The following is an 18191-nucleotide window of genomic DNA, read 5'->3' as shown; positions in this document are numbered from 1 at the left end:
ATTATGCTAAATCTATTCTGCCTGTTCTCTGTAAGTGGAACAACAAAGCCTGGATGGCAGCACCCCTGTTTACGGCATTATTTACTCAATATTTAAAACCTATTCTTGAGAATTACTGCTCAGAAAAAAAATTCCTTTGAAAATATTACTGCTCATTGACAATGCACCTGGTCACCTGTGAACTCTGATGGAGGTGTATAAGAATATGTATTAATATTGTTTTCATGTCTGCTAACACATCATCCATTCTGCAGTCCATAGATCATGGAGTCATTTTGACTTTCAAGTCTTATTGAGAGGTGAAGCCAGCTGGACTTCCTGGGTCGAGTGGGGACTTGGAGAACTTTTCTATCTAGCTAAAGGATTGTAGATGCACCAATCAGCACTCTGTAAAAACGCACCAATCAGTGCTCTGTGTCTAGCTAAAGGATTGTAAATGCACCAATCAACACTCTGTAAAAACGCACCAATCGGCACTCTGTGTCTAGCTAAAGGATTGTAAATGCACCAATCAGCACTCTGTAAAATGGACCAATCAGCAGAATGTGGGTGGGGACAAATAAGGGAATAAAAACTGGCCACTCCAGCCAGCAGCGGCAACCCGCTTGGGTCCCCTTCCATGTTGTGGAAGGTTTTTCTTTCACTCTTCACAATAAACCTTGCTGCTGCTCACTCTTTGGGTCCACACTACTTTCATGAACTGTAACGCTCACTGTGAGGGTCTGCAGCTTCATTCCTGAAGTCAGCGAGACCATGAACCCACCAGGAGGAACAAACAACTCCGGACGTGCCACTGTTAGGAACTGTAACACTCACTGCAAAGGTCTGCGGCTTCACTCCTGAAGTCAGCGAGACCACGAAACCACCGGAAGGAAGAAACTCCGGACACATCTGAACATTGGAAGGAACAAACTCCGGGCACACCATCTTTAAGAACTGTAACACTCACTGTGAGGGTCTGTGGCTTCATGCTTGAAGTCAGTGAGACCAATAACCCACTGGAAGGACCCAACTCCAGACACATCATGATTTTTTTTTTTTTTTTTTTTTTTTTGAGACGGAGTCTCGCTCTGTCGCCCAGGCTGGAGTGCAGTGGCCGGATCTCAGCTCACTGCAAGCTCCGCCTCCCGGGTTCACGCCATTCTCCTGCCTCAGCCTCCCGAGTAGTTGGGACTACAGGCGCCCGCCACCGCGCCCGGCTAGTTTTTTGTATTTTTTAGTAGAGACGGGGTTTCACCGTGTTAGCCAGGATGGTCTCGATCTCCTGACCTCGTGATCCGCCCGTCTCGGCCTCCCAAAGTGCTGGGATTACAGGCTTGAGCCACCGCGCCCGGCCTATATCATGATTTAAGAAACATAGTTTGTAAGATATAGCTGCCATAAACAATGATTCCTCTGATAGATCTGGGCAAAGTAAATCGAAAAGCTTCTGGAAACAACTCACCATTCTAGATACCATTAAGAACATTCATGATTCATGGGAGGAGGTCAATATATCAATATAAACAGGAATTTGGAAGAAGTTGATTCCAGTTCTCCTGGGTGACTTTGAGAAGTTCAAGACTTCAGTGGTGGAAGTAGCTGCAGATGTGGAAATAGCAAGAGAACTAGAATTAGAAATGAAGCTTGAAGATGTAACTGAATTGCTGCAACCTCATTATAAAACTTTAACAGACGAGGAGTTGCTTCTTGATGATAAACAAAGAAAGCAATTTCCTGAGATGAAATCTATTCCTGGTGAGGAGGCTGAGAACACTGCTGAAATGACAATGAGGGATTTGGAATATTACATACACTTAGTTGGTAAAGCAGTGGCAGCATTTGAGAGGGCTAACTCCAATTTTGAAAGTAGTTTTGCTTTGGGTAAAATGTTATCAAATAGCATCACATGTGACAGAGAAATCCTTCATTAAAGGGAGAATCCATTGATGCCTCAGACTTCATTGTCTTATTTTAAGAAATTGCCACAGCCACCTCAACCTTCTGCAACCGCCACCCTGATCAGTCAGCAGCCATCAACATCGAGCAAGACCCTCCACCAGCAAAAAGACTTGCTGAATGCACAGATGATTGTTAGCACTTTTTAGCAATAAAGTGTTTGTTAATTAAAGTATATCCATTGTTTTTTAGACATGATGCTATTTCACACTTAATAGACTACAGTATCATGTAAACGTAACTGTATAAGCACTAGGAAACAAAAAAATTTGTGTGACTTACTTTATTGTGGCATTTGCTTTATTTCAATTGTCTGGAATTAAACCCACAATATCTCCAAGGGATGCCTGTATATGAAATGTTGAAATCTTGGCCCTCGCATGACTTCCTTCATATTCAATAAATGTACCCCCAATTAAATATAATGCCTATCTTCCAATCTGTGCCTTCACTAATCCTGGAGAGATAGAAATAATCACTGGAGGGCTGGCAGCTGCAGGGGTCACCTGGGGCGAGGAATGGGAGATGGCATGGGGAACTTTGCATGATCTCTGTAAGTTCTGCTGTCTTGGAGACAATTCGATAGTTTTATACCTTATGCCTTTCAGACTCTAAGCTCTCAAAAAGTTATTTCTTGACAGTCACATTTAGAAAATTTACCTATATCCTTAAGTCTGAATATTCTAATTAGTTTCTTTCAGCCTAGTGGAATTATTAGAGGATAGCAAGTTTGAATTGCTGACAATGCATACCCAATGAGCACCAAGTTATTTTTAAAAACGTATGAACATTGCAAAACATTTGCATTTTTTTCCTTGGGCCTGTAAAACTTGGTATTATGCCTACTCAGTCTGTAAGCATACTTTCCTTACCTGTATGCTCATTCGCTCAACACATTTATTGAGTGCCTACTATATCCCAGGTACTATGTTACATGGTGGGGGCACAGTGGTGAACCACGTGCTATCTTTTTTGCCGTAGCCTTTACATTTTAGCAAGGGATGCCAAATAATCTTGTCTACCAATGCTAAATTAGGAAGTCCTGTTATTTACCTAGAGTACAGCAGGGGGCAGATGAAGCCCATCTTTCAAAATCATTTGCTGTAGCTCAGCATATCTGATGTAGCAGGTTGTGATTGTTACTTAGTCCAGCTTTTAAAGGAAACTACGATCTGCTTTTGCGTTTATGCTCATTCAGTATCTCATTTAAGGTATCCCTGGGATCAAATCTGGGGAAAAACAATGAACTACAGGTACATTTCATTTTTCAGAGTAAATATTTTTCTGAAACAGTTGCTAGGAGAGGTTGCTAAATAAAATAATTCTACTCTGATTTTTTTTTTTTTTTTTTTTTTTGAGACAGGATCTTGCTCTGTCACCCAGGCTGGAGTGCAGTGGTGCAATCTCGGCTCACTGCAACCTCTGCCTCCCAGGTTCAAGTGATTCTCAGCTTCAGCCTCCTGAGTAGCTGGGGCTACAGGCATTTTACATTTTTTAGTAGAGATGGGGATTTCACCATATTGGCTAGGCTTGTCTCAAACTCCTGATCTCAAGTGATCTGCCCGACTCAGTTTCCCAAAGTGCTGGGATTACAGGTGTGAGCCACCGCAGCCTGGCCTACTCTGATTCTTTTCAAAAATAAAGACTATTAAATTGATTTAATATTAATTTAATACTTTACATAAATCTAAATTTTTATTCAGGTGTTTGCTTAAATTGAACTGCAGCCACATTTTTATTGTTGCTAAGAGGATAGATAAAGAAACCATCATTTTCATTAGTGAATCTTGTGTCTATTTCAGCAATAGGAGCCCCTCCTACATTCTTAGACTTTGAGAGTGAATAAGGGGAAGTTTTCAGAAACATAGAGAAAGTAAATGTGTGTGTGTGTGTGTGTGTGTGTGTGTGTGTTTTATGTATCGTTATGTCCACAAGAATGTTGTCCGCATAATGTTTGAAGGGGCAGGAGAGAGGAAGGTCCTGGGGATGCTGGTCTTGCATTTTGGGTAGAGACCTCAAAAGAATATTTCTAATTTTGGACTTTTTAATGCTATGTTAGATTTGCTGGGTGCGTTAAAGCAGTAAGTATTTATTTGAGGTATGAAGCTAGATATTTGAATTTCTTTTGTAGAGGAAAATCTGAGCTAGAGAGCAAATTCACCTAAGTAAACACCTTTTGTTAACCAGTATCCCACTGGGTCTTTTTTTAATCTAAGGTTCCCCTGGCCTTGCTGTTCTATTACTGTCTTAGAAACAATCACAAGAAAACTGTACTTATTCTCTCGGATTATGACTTCACAGGGAGCTAGTGGTTGAGTACATGTGGAAGGTGAGGTTAAATCAATTTCAAGTGGATCTGAGATCCAATCATATCTTATTATTCTATCAAATTATTTATCTTCCCTGATACTTAGTTCTGTGGAACAGGGTCATTTTTCTGTTGCTCACCATTGACTTTCCTATGTCCATTATGTTTTCCATATACCAGTGCTTTAAGATGATAAATAACAGCCCTCCCATCGACTTCATTTTAAAAAGTCTAAAGAGATTAAGAAACATGGATAATCCCAAGCATGATTTATTTGGTAATTGTGTTTGTGTAGTGTGTGTGTGTGTGTGTGTGAGAGAGAGAGAGAGAGATTTCCAAGAGGTTTCCAACCATCTGTACCTGATCCACCTATGAATGCGTTAAAATGAGGAGGTACTAAGTAAGAATAGCTAAGGGACTCTTTGAAATGCCCTCTAACTTGACCATCCAACATTGCAGATTCTTTGAATTAAAAGGCCCCTACCTTGCCCCACCCATCACTGAAGGGAAGTCACCCATATTTATCGGATCAGCCACTAAATCTTAAGGCAACTATTCCATTATTAGACAAGTCTCGTTTCTTTTTCTTTTTGGGGACGAAGGGGAGTTTTTTTTTTATTTGTTTTGTTTTTTTAAGACACACTTTCACTCTTGTTGCCCAGGCTGGAGTGCAACGGCGCGATCTCGACTCACTGAAGCCTCCGCCTCCCCAGTTCAATTGATTCTCCTGCCTCAGCCTCCTGGAGCAGCTGAGATTACAGGCATGTGCCACCACACTTGGATAATTTTTTGTGTGTGTGTGAGACAGAATCTCCCTCTGTCGCCCAGGCTGGAGTGCGGTGGTGCAATCTCGGCTCACTGCAAACTCCGCCTCCCAGGTTCACGCCATTCTCCTGCCTCAGCCTCCCGAGTAGCTGGGACTACAGGCGCGCACCACCACGCCTGGATAATTTTTTGTATTTTTAGTAGAGACGGGGTTTCACCGTGTTAGCCAGGATGGTCTCCATTTCTTGACCTCGTGATCCACCTGCCTCGGCCTCCCAGAGTGCTGGGATTTTAGGCGTGAGCCACCGCGCCCGGCAGATTTTTGTATTTTAGTAGAGACGAGGTTTCTCCATGTTGGCCAGGATGGTCTCCAACTCCTGATCTCAGGTGATCTGCCTGAGATCAGTGACTTAAATAAATTCAGTGACTCGGCCTCCCAGAGTGCTGGGATTACAGGCGTGAGCCACTGCGCCCGGCCAAGGGGCAGATGTTTTAAAACTATTTCAGAAGTCAGAAAACAGTGTAATGACATTCATATGGCCACTGCCTAAGGATTAATAAGCACTAATGTTTTGTCCTTTCAGCCTCAGCTACACATCGCTGGGAAATAATTATTCATGGGTCTCTTACTGTTTTGTGCATCTGTGAGCGAAATACCGACTGTTCCTTATACTGGACTATCTTTTCAAGGTTGTTAGTATAGTAAATAACTTTGGAAGATGGAGATAGTGTTTATCTTCAGAGTAAAGGGTAGGTTTGCTTACAACCTTGGAAGATACTGCGTCTAGTTATGCTTAATGCTTTTTATAAAACAGTCAGATTCCTAAGCTCGGGATGCCTCTCCTGTGATCCAACCTTTTGTAGGTGCAGGTGTCAGCTGTGTCTCTTCACATCGGCCTGGGGGAGATAGGGCTTAGGACATTTGTGCACAGATGCTGATATCTGACTACTGCTATTGCTATGAGTAATAAATTGTCTTTTGTCTCTGATCTAGGAGGGTCGTATCAGTATCCATGAAACAGTAGCAGGCTATTATTTAAACTATCCTAGGCCATAGGAAAATATGAAAATAGCTCCAAATTCATTTTATAAAGCTAGAATAATTAATACTAAAGCATGATAAAGATAGAAAAAACTAGGCAACTTCATCTACAAATACAGAAACAAAAATTCTAAGCAAAAATTGGTCAATGAAATCCTGTAGAAAATTGTAAAAATAATACATGGAAATTGAATCAAGTTTATTTTAGGTGTGTAAAGATAGTTTAAAACTAGAGTATTCATCAAAAAAATATATCTACTAGGTTAACAGATGAAAAGAGAAAACAACTGTATTGTAACAGTAGATAATAAAAGGTATTTCATAAAATTTAAAAATTACTAACAAAAACTCCATGTAAAATAGGAGAATAAAACTTTTTAAACATAATAACTCTAGCAAGTTATGAAATACTGAAGCCATTTTAAAATCAGAAACAAGAGATTGCCTGCTATTACCATTATTATTATTTTTTGGAGATGGAGTCTTGCTCTGTCGGCCAGGCTGGAGTACAGTGGCACAATCTGGGCTTGCTGCAAGCTCCACCTCCTGGGTTCAAGTGATTCTCCTGCCTCAGCCTCCTGAGTAGTTGGGACTACAGGTGTGTGCCACCACGCCCAGCTAATTTTTGTATTTTTAGTGGAGAAGGGGTTTTGCCATGTTGGCCAGGCTGGTCTCGAACTCTTTTTTTTTTTTTTTTTTTTTTTGAGACGGAGTCTTGCTCTGTCGCCCAGGCTGGAGTGCAGTGGCGCGATCTCGGCTCACTGCAAGCTCCGCCTCCTGGGTTTACGCCATTCTCCTGCCTCAGCCTCCTGAGTAGCTGGGACTACAGGCGCCCGCCACCGTGCCCGGCTAATTTTTTGTATTTTTAGTAGAGACGGGGTTTCACCGTGGTCTCGATCTCCTGACCTTGTGATCCGCCCGCCTCGGCCTCCCAAAGTGCTGGGATTACAGGCGTGAGCCACCGCGCCCGGCCATCGAACTCTTGACCTCAGGTGATCTGACTACCTTGGCCTCCCAAAGTGCTGGGATTATAGGTGCGAGCCACCATTCCCACCCTTATTACCATTATTTAGTATTGTTTTGGAAGTTTTAAATAATGCAATAGTATAATGTGTAAAATATTAGAGAAAAACAAATTATCTCTTTTTTTTTTTTGCAGAAAAATATAAGCATAATTCAGTTACTTAGATAATCTGTTAGAATTTAGTGACTTCAATAACTCACCAGGATGGAGAGGAGAATTAAGGTGACTGAATACGAGAAACATACAAAATCAATAGCTTTTCTCTAAATGAGCACATCCAGTTAGAAATGAAAATAAGAAAAAAACTTGATAGAAACAAAAACTACAAAATACTCAGGAATGAGTCCAATAAGATGAGTAAAAGACATACTTGAAAAAAATATCAAACTGTGTTAAAAGACATGAGACAAAATTGAATAAATGAAGAAATATACACTAATTTTATAATGTAAGATTTATGTTAATTCTTATTTATAATCCATATTAATATGCAAATATAATTAAATTTAATTGGAATCAAAATGATTATTTTCAGTGAGTGGAGAGGAATAGACAAAAAGATGTTAAAGATGATATAGAAGAATAAGTATCTGAGAAGAGTTAAGAGTGGTGACTTGCTTTACCAGGTAGTTAAATTTAAAACAAAACTACAGGATTCAGACAGTAAGGAACTGGTGCTAAAATAGACCAGTGGAGAGAAGAAGACAGTCTAGGATCAGACTGAATGAATATAAAAACATAATGAATGACAAAGGTGTCATATTCAATTCAATGGGAAAAGGATAACTTTAAAAAACAAATTGTACTATCATACATGGGTAGGCCTTACGACAAAAATAAAACCCTCCTAATTCAGATCTCATTCAAAAATAAATTCCAGGTGGATTAAAAATATTATTCTAGGGCATGGTGGCTTATGCCTGTAATCCCAGCACTTTGGGAGGCCAAGGCAGGTGGATCGCTTGAGGCCAGGAGTTCGAGACCAGCCTAGCCAACATGGTGAAACCCTGTCTCTACTAAAAATACAAAAACTAGCTGGGCATGGTGGCCTTGTAGTCCCTTGAGGCAGGAGAATCCCTTGAACCTGGGAGGCAGAGGTTGCAGTGAGCCGAGATTGTGCCACTGCACTCTAGCCTGGGTAACAGAGTGAGACTCCATTTCAGAAAAAAAAAAAAATTTAAAACAGCATATTAGCAAAAGGATGTTAATAAAAGGAGTTTCCATGTTTCCCATCCTTTCTGCCCCAAGACTTTCACATGAAACTGTAAGTCAAGAATGAGCGCCCCACAAGCAGCCTAAGTACTTTCCTTCATGGGCTCTTTAGGTTCCTAAGGTCCTAGGGAAGCCAGTCATAGAATGGCAGTATGATGACACACAAAAACCAGGGACTTGAGAGAGACAGACATGGGTCAGAATCTCAGTCTGGCTCCATAACAGCTGTGGGGCATTGGACAAGCTATTTAGTTTCTGTAAACTTCAGTTTTCTCTTCAGTGAAATAGTACAATAACTCTTGGAGGTCTTGAAAGGATCAAGTTCACTGCTGTCTTGTGAAAGGCCCCAGCTCACTGCCTGACACATGTCAGGTATTCAATAAATGCTCATTTCCTTCCATCATTTTCAATTTCTGAGGACTTGCCAAAGAATTAAATTCTGGATGTTTGCGAAAGCTTTCATGATAGCAATATTCACTCTCTGTGACTAGGAAGAAAGCTGATATAGAGATACTCATTTTAATTCTTTTGGTTCGTGCTTCTTCCAGAAACCTAATAGCTTTCAACACTGGAAACCAAATGGATGATTCTGCCTTGTACAGAAGAAAATCAATAAACATTAGCTCTTCTGAGGCAGACAAATTACAGAAACCACAAGTCCCACAGTGTTTCATAATCTTATGACAAACACCATCTGAGTTACTTACAGCTCTGGATGAGGAACCTATTCTTACCAGGATCCCAGTGACCATGCCCGAAGCTGGCCATGTCTCCTTCTCTTAGTTATGTTGCTTTGTGCATATGATTTGTTTGCGTTTTGGCCTACTGTGAGCTTGGCCATCTCTTGGTTTGGTGGGTTTCCCAGCCCTAGTCAGCCAGTCTCTGCAGCGGGTCCTGGGAGACTGCCTGCACTGGCCACCAACTGTTGGCCCTCAGCTCCAGCAAAAACATGCCAGGCTGACACTTTATTTCTTTGGAACTTTTTCCTGGTGTCTGGCTCAACCTCCTCTGCTCATCCAAGAGTAGTATCTTTGAACATCCTCAGAGAATGATCACTCCCACGAATGATCACTCCCACCATCAGCCTTGGGATTCAGTTTGTTCTGGACCAGAGGAGAATCCTCAGATTTCCTCCTGCCTCCAATGAGTACATGTGCCTCAGCCCTTGTGGGTGTCTTTTTCTTCTCCTTGTAGATAAGATTGTACCTGTTAATAAGAGATTGTATCTTGTTTTCCCAGTGTTTTAATGAAAGATTATTTGAGTGTAAGAGACAGATACTCCAATCCCCATTCCAACCCCAGCCTAAGCAAAGGATTTCTTCTACAATGTCAACGGAAAATCTCTCAGACTTCCAAAGACAAGACACAAAGTACAGTCAGACTGGAAATGTGACTGGAATGTTGGGAACTGAGATCTCCTCTCCAATTCTAAGGCCTAGATGATCTCTCTCATCTGTCTCTCTGTCTCCCCTCTCTTTGGTTGCTTCTCGTGTAATGGACCAATATGCCTGTCCCAGCCATGACTCTACATAATGTTTCTGTTCAGTCACCCACTTTCATCTCATGATTTATTATTTCTGTGACAGTTCAAATACTGGAAGAGTCTGGTTGTCTGTTTGTCAGCCAATAGATGAACAGATTTGAGTTAGGTGTCAACCCTGAATCCAATTGCTTTTGACCAGAGGGCAGGGGCAGGTAATTGTCATTGGCTGTGGGCCAGGGCAGGTCAGCTACCCAGGAACTAGTTAGGTCTCATCCCTGGTCCTTTACATTTAGATCAAGCCTGATAGTTGAAAAGACACTTTCACACACGCTATGTTATTTACTTGCTTGCTGAATTCATTTGTTCATTTAACATTTCTTGAGCACGTCCTATATCAAGTCCCAGAACAGGTATCACTGCACTAGGCCCCATGTCTAAATATGTGTATGTTGTCTCCAAGGCAATTCTATTAATGGCAGGGGTGCAGGTTTAACAGATAAGCAGGGAATGTGATATAAGTACAGTGAAAGAGAAAGTTGGGCTGCTATGGACAGATAGAGAAGGATATAACTTGGGCTTGGGAGTAAAGGGAACGAGTCAGGCTTGATTATCTTTATACATCGCATAAGTCAGGAGGTTGGCAAGGCAGGTAAAAATGTCACCTGATTTGAGAGCTGAGATAACGCAGGCTCAGAGGGGTTAAGTGATTTGCCTAGCACCACACAGCACTGGAACAAGGACTGGGGTCCAGATCCTCAGACTCCTGGTCCAGTGCTCACTCCTTTCACCTGAGGTACAACCCCACCCACTCACCCCCTGTCCTGCCCCAGGTCTGCTTTTATGGTGTACTGGGTAGGCCTTATCACATGAGCAGGTGCTGGGAGACTTGGCTTGGTCACTGCCTTGGCACCTGCTGTGGCCACATTCTAGGCAGATCCTAAAGCTTTCAAGGCTAGAGTGTTGGGGCAGGATGGGAAAGGGGAGGAGGACGAGGAAGAAGAGAAGTTGGGGATTTTGTCACCATTTTTCCTGAGAAGGGGAGACTGGGGCTCAGAAGTCTAGCTCCTGTGATAGGGCACATCTCATTCACAGGCAACATGAACGGGAGAGGAGGGGAGACCTCAGGCAGACCCTCACCATGCCTCTAACAGGCTTCTGAGGAGGAACTGGCAGCACTGGAAATCCAGTGTCTGTGCCAGATGACTGTGTCCTGGCAGGCCACAGGATATCCCCAGGAGGTGATGTGGATTTGGCCTAGGGAAAGGTCTTGGGAGGAAGTCAGGGCAGGTATAAGTTTCACCATCCTTTCCCTTCATCCATCCACTTCCTTTACAGTTGGTTTCCCTTCTGACCCACATCTCTCTTTTCTGTTGCCAAGTAAGAGGTGAGGACCATGTCACATGGACAGTGGTCACAGAGAGTCACATGGAGGTTTTAGAGAGTGCATCCACACTACTTCCTGTTAAATGCGCTTTCCTTAGATTCAGCTCCCCACATTTCTTGCTCTTGCCTTATTCCTCTTGAAGGGTGAGATTATTTGGGTCCGATATGGTTTGGCTGTGTCACCCAAATCTCGCTTTGAACTGTAATAATCCCCACATGTCAAGGGCAGGGCCAGGTGGAGATAATTGAATCATGGAGGTGGCTTCCTCCATACTGTTCTTGTGAAAGTGAGTAAGTCTCATGAGATCTGATAGTTATGTCAGTGGGAGTTCCCCTGCACAAGCTCTCTTGCCTGCCTCCATGTAAGATGTGACTTTGTTCCTTCACTGTCTGCCATATTGTGAAGCCTCCCCAGTCATGGGAACTGTGAGTCAATTAAATTTCCTTTCTTTATAAATTACCCAGTCTTGGGTATGTCTTTATTGGCAGCATGAGAACGGACTAATACAGGGTCTGTTTCTGTTATTATAGAAATATAAAGAATTCTTTTTTCTGTAAGAAAACCAGCACTATGGACATGATCAGTGGTAGCTGATGCTGGACCTCCACGCTGAGTAGGCCACAGGACTGGTGCGACCCAAAGAATACACAGCCCTGGAGGGGCCAACCATTTCTCAGTGCCCACCTCTGACTACCTCGGAGGCCTGGAGTCACTAGCTCTTTCTACTTTTTAAGAGACACTGGAAATCTGAATTGGAAAAAATCAGTACAAAATTAATACAACATTTCTAAGAAACATGGGATGGAACAAACAAAACAGGATTTGGCTTGAAGATAAGTCAGTTTGTAACTTCTTATCCACCTGTTCTTCTTTTAAAAAATCCCTTCCAGTCACTTCACTTTTGGCTTTTCTTCCTCAAACCCTATAACCCTAGTCTAATCAGGAGACAACATGAGACAAACCCCAAATTGAGGGACATTCTACAAAATATCTGAGTAGTATCCTTCAAAATTGTGAAGGTCATGATAAATGAGGAAAAACTACAAAACCATCACATGTCAGAGGAAATGAAAGAGACATGTTGACTAAATTCAATGTGGGATCCTGGATGAGATCCTGGAATATTAATGGAAAAATTGATGAAATCTGAATCACGTCTGAAATTTAGTTGATGGTACTGTACCAATGTTCATTTCTTAGTTTTGACAAATGTAGCATAGTAATGAAAGATGTTAACACTAGTGGGAACTGGGTCAAAGGCATATGGGAACTCTGTACTGTATTTGCAACTTTTCTGTACTTCTCAAATTATTCCAAAACAGAAAGTTTATTGAGAAGAAAAAGTCCCTTCCTAGCCTGAGATAACCTTTGGTTGTTATGGTTCTGAAAATGAAGCTAGGTTTCCAACATCAAAACAAGTGCGATCTCATTGGTATCTTTCCTTCAACCTGTGAATACCCATAGCAGTGATCTATCAACTCTTTTGGTTCAAATGGTACCAAAGACTCCTATAATGGGCCCGTGGGCCCTCGGGTTCAGGCAGCTTTGGTCTCTCCCTTCCTATTAGTAAAGGATGGTCAATTTCTTGGCCTCACACACTACTACCTTCCCACTCTGACCGCCCTACGGTTGCTGGAGTAAGTTTGAAATTCAGACAGAGAGTCTTTAACTCTGCTGTATAGGGAAGGAGTGTGGGGGCTCCCTCTGCGGGTGGTCTGAGGAGCTCTGCAAGGCTCTCTTGCCCCAGCCTCTAATGCTTGGAGTTGAACTCATTGTTCCTGAGTTAGAGTTTAGTGGAGGAGGCAAACATTGATTAGATCAGATACTATGTTAGAATGTAGGCACTGCTCAAATGCTCCAGAACAGGCCTCAGAACAATGACAAAGGCCTTGAGGGGTTGCATTTGAGCTGGTTTTTGCAAGAGTTTAGATGCTGACCTTGTGCCTAAGGATACGGCGGTTTGACCTGTTAGACAGGCTATGCAGCTGGATCATTTTCTAAGTGGCCTCAGGCTTTGTGTGGCAGGATCTGAGAAGAACCTCCTCTTTTCTAGGAAAACATTCCCAGTGTCAGGAAAATTGATGAGGCAGAAAGGGCTGAAGTGAGCTGTCAGATGAAAGGAAGGGCCCGCGTGGGAGAGAGGAACCTTCGCATATATTGTCATCTCTCCAGAGGAGTTAAGTTTCTCCAAATTTGTGGTCCCTCCAACTGCACAGGAATTAAATTACTCTGCAGGATTCCCAGGCAATTATCCCTCCTTGCAAAGCAGAGCCTCTCCTTTCAGGACCCAATCAAGCGACCACAAATCAAAGATAGCTTGGACTTGTTCCACTAATAGCATGGAAAGCCATGAGCTGAAGTCGCTTGAAAAGAGAAGTGGTTCAGATATCTCTGGTCTCACAAGGAAAGCTTCTGTAATGTCAGATTATGGTTTCCAAATGGCTAAGTGGAGAGAGGCCTCTTATAATGAGAGGTTATTTATTGCACCATAGAACCAACACTCTTCCCCTTGCTCACTTGCACAAGATAAGACGAAGAGTCCTTTCAAGTTGAATCAAGTCTCAAAAGAAGAGCAACACATGCATTCCCAGCTAATGTTTGGTTTTTAATTCTGGTGTGTAAGGAAGGAGAGTGGGGGCTCTCTCTGCGGGTGGTCTGAGGCGCTCTGCAAGACTCTCTTGCCCCAGCCTCTAATGCTTGGAGTTGAACTCATTGTTCCTGAGTCAGAGTTTAATGGAGGAGGCAAACATTAATTAGATCAGATACTATGTTAGAATGTAGGCACGGCTCAAATGCTCCAGAACAGGCCTCAGAACAATGACAAAGGCCTTGAGGGGTTGCATTTGAGTTGTTTCTTGCAAGAGCAATAGAGAGAACTGGTCAGGAGGACTAAATTCTTAGTTATGGAATTCAGTTACAGTTACTTTGATTCTGAAGTCAAAGGTACAATCTTTTTGGTTAAGGCATCTTTTCGGTTATAGGAGTTTCCAAGAGAGTCTCTATCGAAATATTTAGAACCTGTGCTGTTCACCATCCGGCTAACAGGGAACTACTTCTTCCTGGTCTCCTTGCCGGTGACCGGGAGGGAGCTGCCAGTCCCAGAACTCTGCACCCTGGCCATGGGGAGAACATGTGTCCATCCCTCTGGCTACAGTGATTGGTTCAGGGATGGGCACATGGCGGAATCTGGACCAATCAGAGGCTTTCCTAGGATTGTTTTAAAAGAAGGTGGTGGTGACGGCATTTTGGCTCAGGGAGTGTGGAGGGATGGGAATCTAGAGCTCCCAGAGGCTGTGTTTGCAGTCACACAGAGAAAACCCATCTCTACTGGAGAGAATGAGAGAGGAGAGGCAGAGAAAGAGGGGTCCTCATGGCACTGAGGCCCGATTCTAGGTACTGGGAGCCCAGGTATGTGTGTGGATGTTCCACTATCTTTCCAATAAAGCCCCGTTTTAATTAAACTTATTTGTATTGGGCTTTGATATGGTTTGGATCTGTGTCCTAACTACATCTCATGTTGAGCTGTAATCCCCATGTTGGAGGTGGGGCCTGGCGGGAGGTAATTGGATCATGGGGGCAGATGTCTCATGAATGGTTTGTCACCATCCCCTTGGTGCTGTTCTCATGATAGTGAGTGAGTTCTCGTGAGATCTGGCTGTTTGAAGCTGTGTGGCTCCTCCCCCACGTCCCTCTCTTGCTCCTGCTCCTGTCATGTGAGATGCCTACTCCCCTTTCACCTTCTGCCATGGTTGGAAGCTTCTTGACGCCTCCCCGGAAGCAGATGCTCCCATGCTTTCTGTACAGCCTGCAGAACCATAAACCCATTAAACCTCTTTTCTTTATAAATTGCCCAGTCTCAGGTATTTCTTTATAGCAATGTGAGAACAAACTAATACAGGTTTCAGCCACTCTCAAGAAAGAATATTCTGACTGATGCACTCATCAATGTGCCTGTCTTCTCTGGTTTTCGGTAAACACCATTCCCGGATGGGCAAGAGAAGTTCTGCTGCTGGCCTGGCACTGCTGGCTTTAGAGGCACTGCTGTACCCATGTTTGTGTTTGGGCTCAGAGATGTCAGAGGCCTCTGCTTGTCAGGAATGAAAAGGAACTAAGACAGAAGAGTAAAATGATGAAAACATCATGGCCAGATAGAAGCAAAACCAGAGAGCAGAAGTGTGGATTGTTCTTTCCGGGTTTTTATAGGTTTTGCCTGTTTGACTTTCCAATAAGGTTCTTTTGAAGAAAGGTTGGGCAGCTAAAAGAGTTTTTTATTCACTGGCTTAGAAGATCATTAGTTGCCTCCCCCAGTCTAAAATCCTTTATTATTCCACTTTCTTGGTCACCTGGCCTTTGCTGTGTTCATGGGAGGGACTGGCTGAGGCCAAGAATGCGGAGGGGAAGGGGGCAGGGAGGCGATCATGTGGATTGGAAATGGGACTAAGCTTACACCGAAAACTCACAGTGGCCTCAATTCCCTGTCCCCACTTCTGCAGCCCCCTGCTGAGATAAGCCTGGGAGTAAGTCAGCCCTGGCGGAGTTTCCGCCTCAGCTGGCCACCCGGTCCTCGCTCTCAGTCTTTGATGCTCCATTGCAGTCAGAAGGGTATGTGTGGGCGTGCAGGTGGTCTGTGGGTCTCAGTCCAGCAGGAAGGCGGCTGTCTGCCAAGCACAGGTGCTCTGAGGCCTGGGGGATCTGAAAAGCCTGCTGTGAGTGTGGTCGGATGTCAGGTCAGAGGGGGAGGTGGGAAAAACAGAGGAGAAACACGTGGGGAAGGAGAATAATACATTCCTTCATGACTCTAAAGGCTCTCGGAGTCTGAATTTCAATGATAAAGGATCCCAGGGTCTGTTCAGAGTTCAACAGCCCCTAGTGCCCTGCAGCTGGGCAGAGCAGTCCACGTGGCTTTTTGGATCTTACGCGTGTGACAACCTCCTGGTTCACAGCCTTTTGAAGTTGATGGAGGAGGGGTTCTGGAAACACAACTGAAAGACGTTTATCAAACTGAAATCAAAGTTACAACCACATTTATTTTCTGGGTTTTTGTGCAGGTATGTTAACAAGGAATGTTGTGCTTGTAGTGGAGAACATCCGTTTCAGACAGCAATTATTTACTGAGCATGTAACGTGTACTGGCATACCAGTCCAGCACCAGGCATTTGGGTGGAAGGGGAGGCCTGGAGTCATTGCTCCTGATTTACAGTTTAGTGGGGGAGGCAACACTATGACACTATGCTAGGATACAGGCCCTGCTCAAGTGCTCCGGAACCAGCTTCAGAGCAACGAGGAAGAATTTGAGGGTTTGCATGTGAGTTGGCTCTTGCAAGAGCAGAACTGGACAGGAGGACTGAATTCTGAGTCCTGGTGACAAAATTCAGGAAGCAAATGAGAATCCAGAAGTCCAGCATGTAGGAGCCAGTGGAAGGGAAGAATCCAGCCAAAGCAGCGGTCTGTAGGGAGGGCCGTGTGTGAGCGGGTGGATCTAGCCAGGCCCACAAATCAGCAAGGAAGCCAGAGAGAGGGCCTTTCTTGGTAAAACCCACTGGTGGTGATGGCCTGAAAAGATGTTTTCTGAGAAAGCTTGGGCAGCTTGAATGCTGGGAGAGGGTGCGGTGGTCCCTGGGGCAGGAGACCCTTCTTTCTGACTCTGTAACCACAGCCCCAGTCTGCTTCATCACTCCATGGGCAGTGATGGTCTGTGCCCAAAATGCTGTGATTCGGAAAGAGATAATTTGCAGGCAGCATGAAGAAGTCCCAAAAAAGATATCCTTAGAAGAAAATGTCCTTCAAGAGTTTTAATGTAGGTGGAAAGAAGGCAGGGTGAAATTCAAAATCATGTTTTGAAAGGACATGGTGTCCTTTCAAAGCTGCAAGCGTTGCTTTGCTATGCTCTGGGCATGCCTTGCACTGGATGGGAAGAAAAGTGAAAAGAAAGTGTGTGTGCATACAAGCATGCGTGTGTGTGTGTGTGTCTGTGTGGTGTTTTCTAAAATATCAGAGGACGGGATGTCTAACAAAAGACTCTTGTTAAGTGTGTTATTGAATCAAGTTGCCTTGGCAAGAATTTCTAAAAAAAACCTTCATAATCAATACTTCTCAGTTTCTCAGCAAGGATTTTGCCAGAGCAATAGAAAGAGACATTGCATTGTTCCCAATTCAGTTCTAGCAATCTCTTTTTTTCCTTGCATACTGTCTTCATAGGAAGGAAAAAGTTGTCTAAGGGAGGAAGACTCAGGGAGTTGCACTGGGACTCCCCGTTCTCCTCTAAATCTCACCTCTTACAATTCTTTTCAAATCTTTTTCCAAATTTTTAAAGGCTTTGTGGACTTCTTAGAAACCAAACGTTCCCAAGAATGGAACACGTGTCCACTGGAAGTCCCCGTAGGTGCCCACGGCTGACAGGATTCTGTTGGTGGTGAAGGATCTTGCTTGGATGTTGAATGTGTGGGAAGGACACCCACTGGGGGAAACCCAGAATGGTGGACACGGGGCCAAAATATGCAGCAGCTGCAAAGGATGCTGGGTACTTGGCTCTACTGCCCTCTAATGTGAGAGAAGCCCAGATCAACATGGGAGGGAGTGGGTGTTAGAGAACCTGGAAAGAGACAGATCTGAGAGGTGCGGCTCCCCGTGGACTTAGTGTCTTTCAGTGAAACTCCAGTTCACTTCTGAAGATCTGACGATGGAGGAAGATTTTCCCCTTTTAATTTCCTCATCAAAATATCATTTCATCTTTCTCAGTTCATCTTTCGTGTATGATGAATGGATTGAGCTAGATAATCTCTAAGGTCTTTCCAGCACTAACCTCCTATGCAAGGTTGGCTGCATAATTTGCAGGGCCTGAAAATGCAGGGCCCTCCTTCAAAAATCAAGGAAAAAGTGACATGAAAATTACTAAAACATAAAATTCCTTCCTTCCCTCTGCACTTTCTCTCTCGACTTGTCATGAAGTTTTTAAAATTTATTGTTGTTCTAAGAAAAGAAAAATTTAAATTTAATAATATTAGCATAAAATGGCAATTTTAAATGTAAATAGAA

This window comes from Macaca nemestrina, chromosome 13 (genome assembly GCF_043159975.1).
Source record: "Macaca nemestrina isolate mMacNem1 chromosome 13, mMacNem.hap1, whole genome shotgun sequence".
Taxonomy (NCBI): Eukaryota; Metazoa; Chordata; class Mammalia; order Primates; family Cercopithecidae; genus Macaca; species Macaca nemestrina.
The sequence above is the reverse complement of the archived record's forward strand: the minus strand, read 5'-3'. Positions refer to the sequence as shown.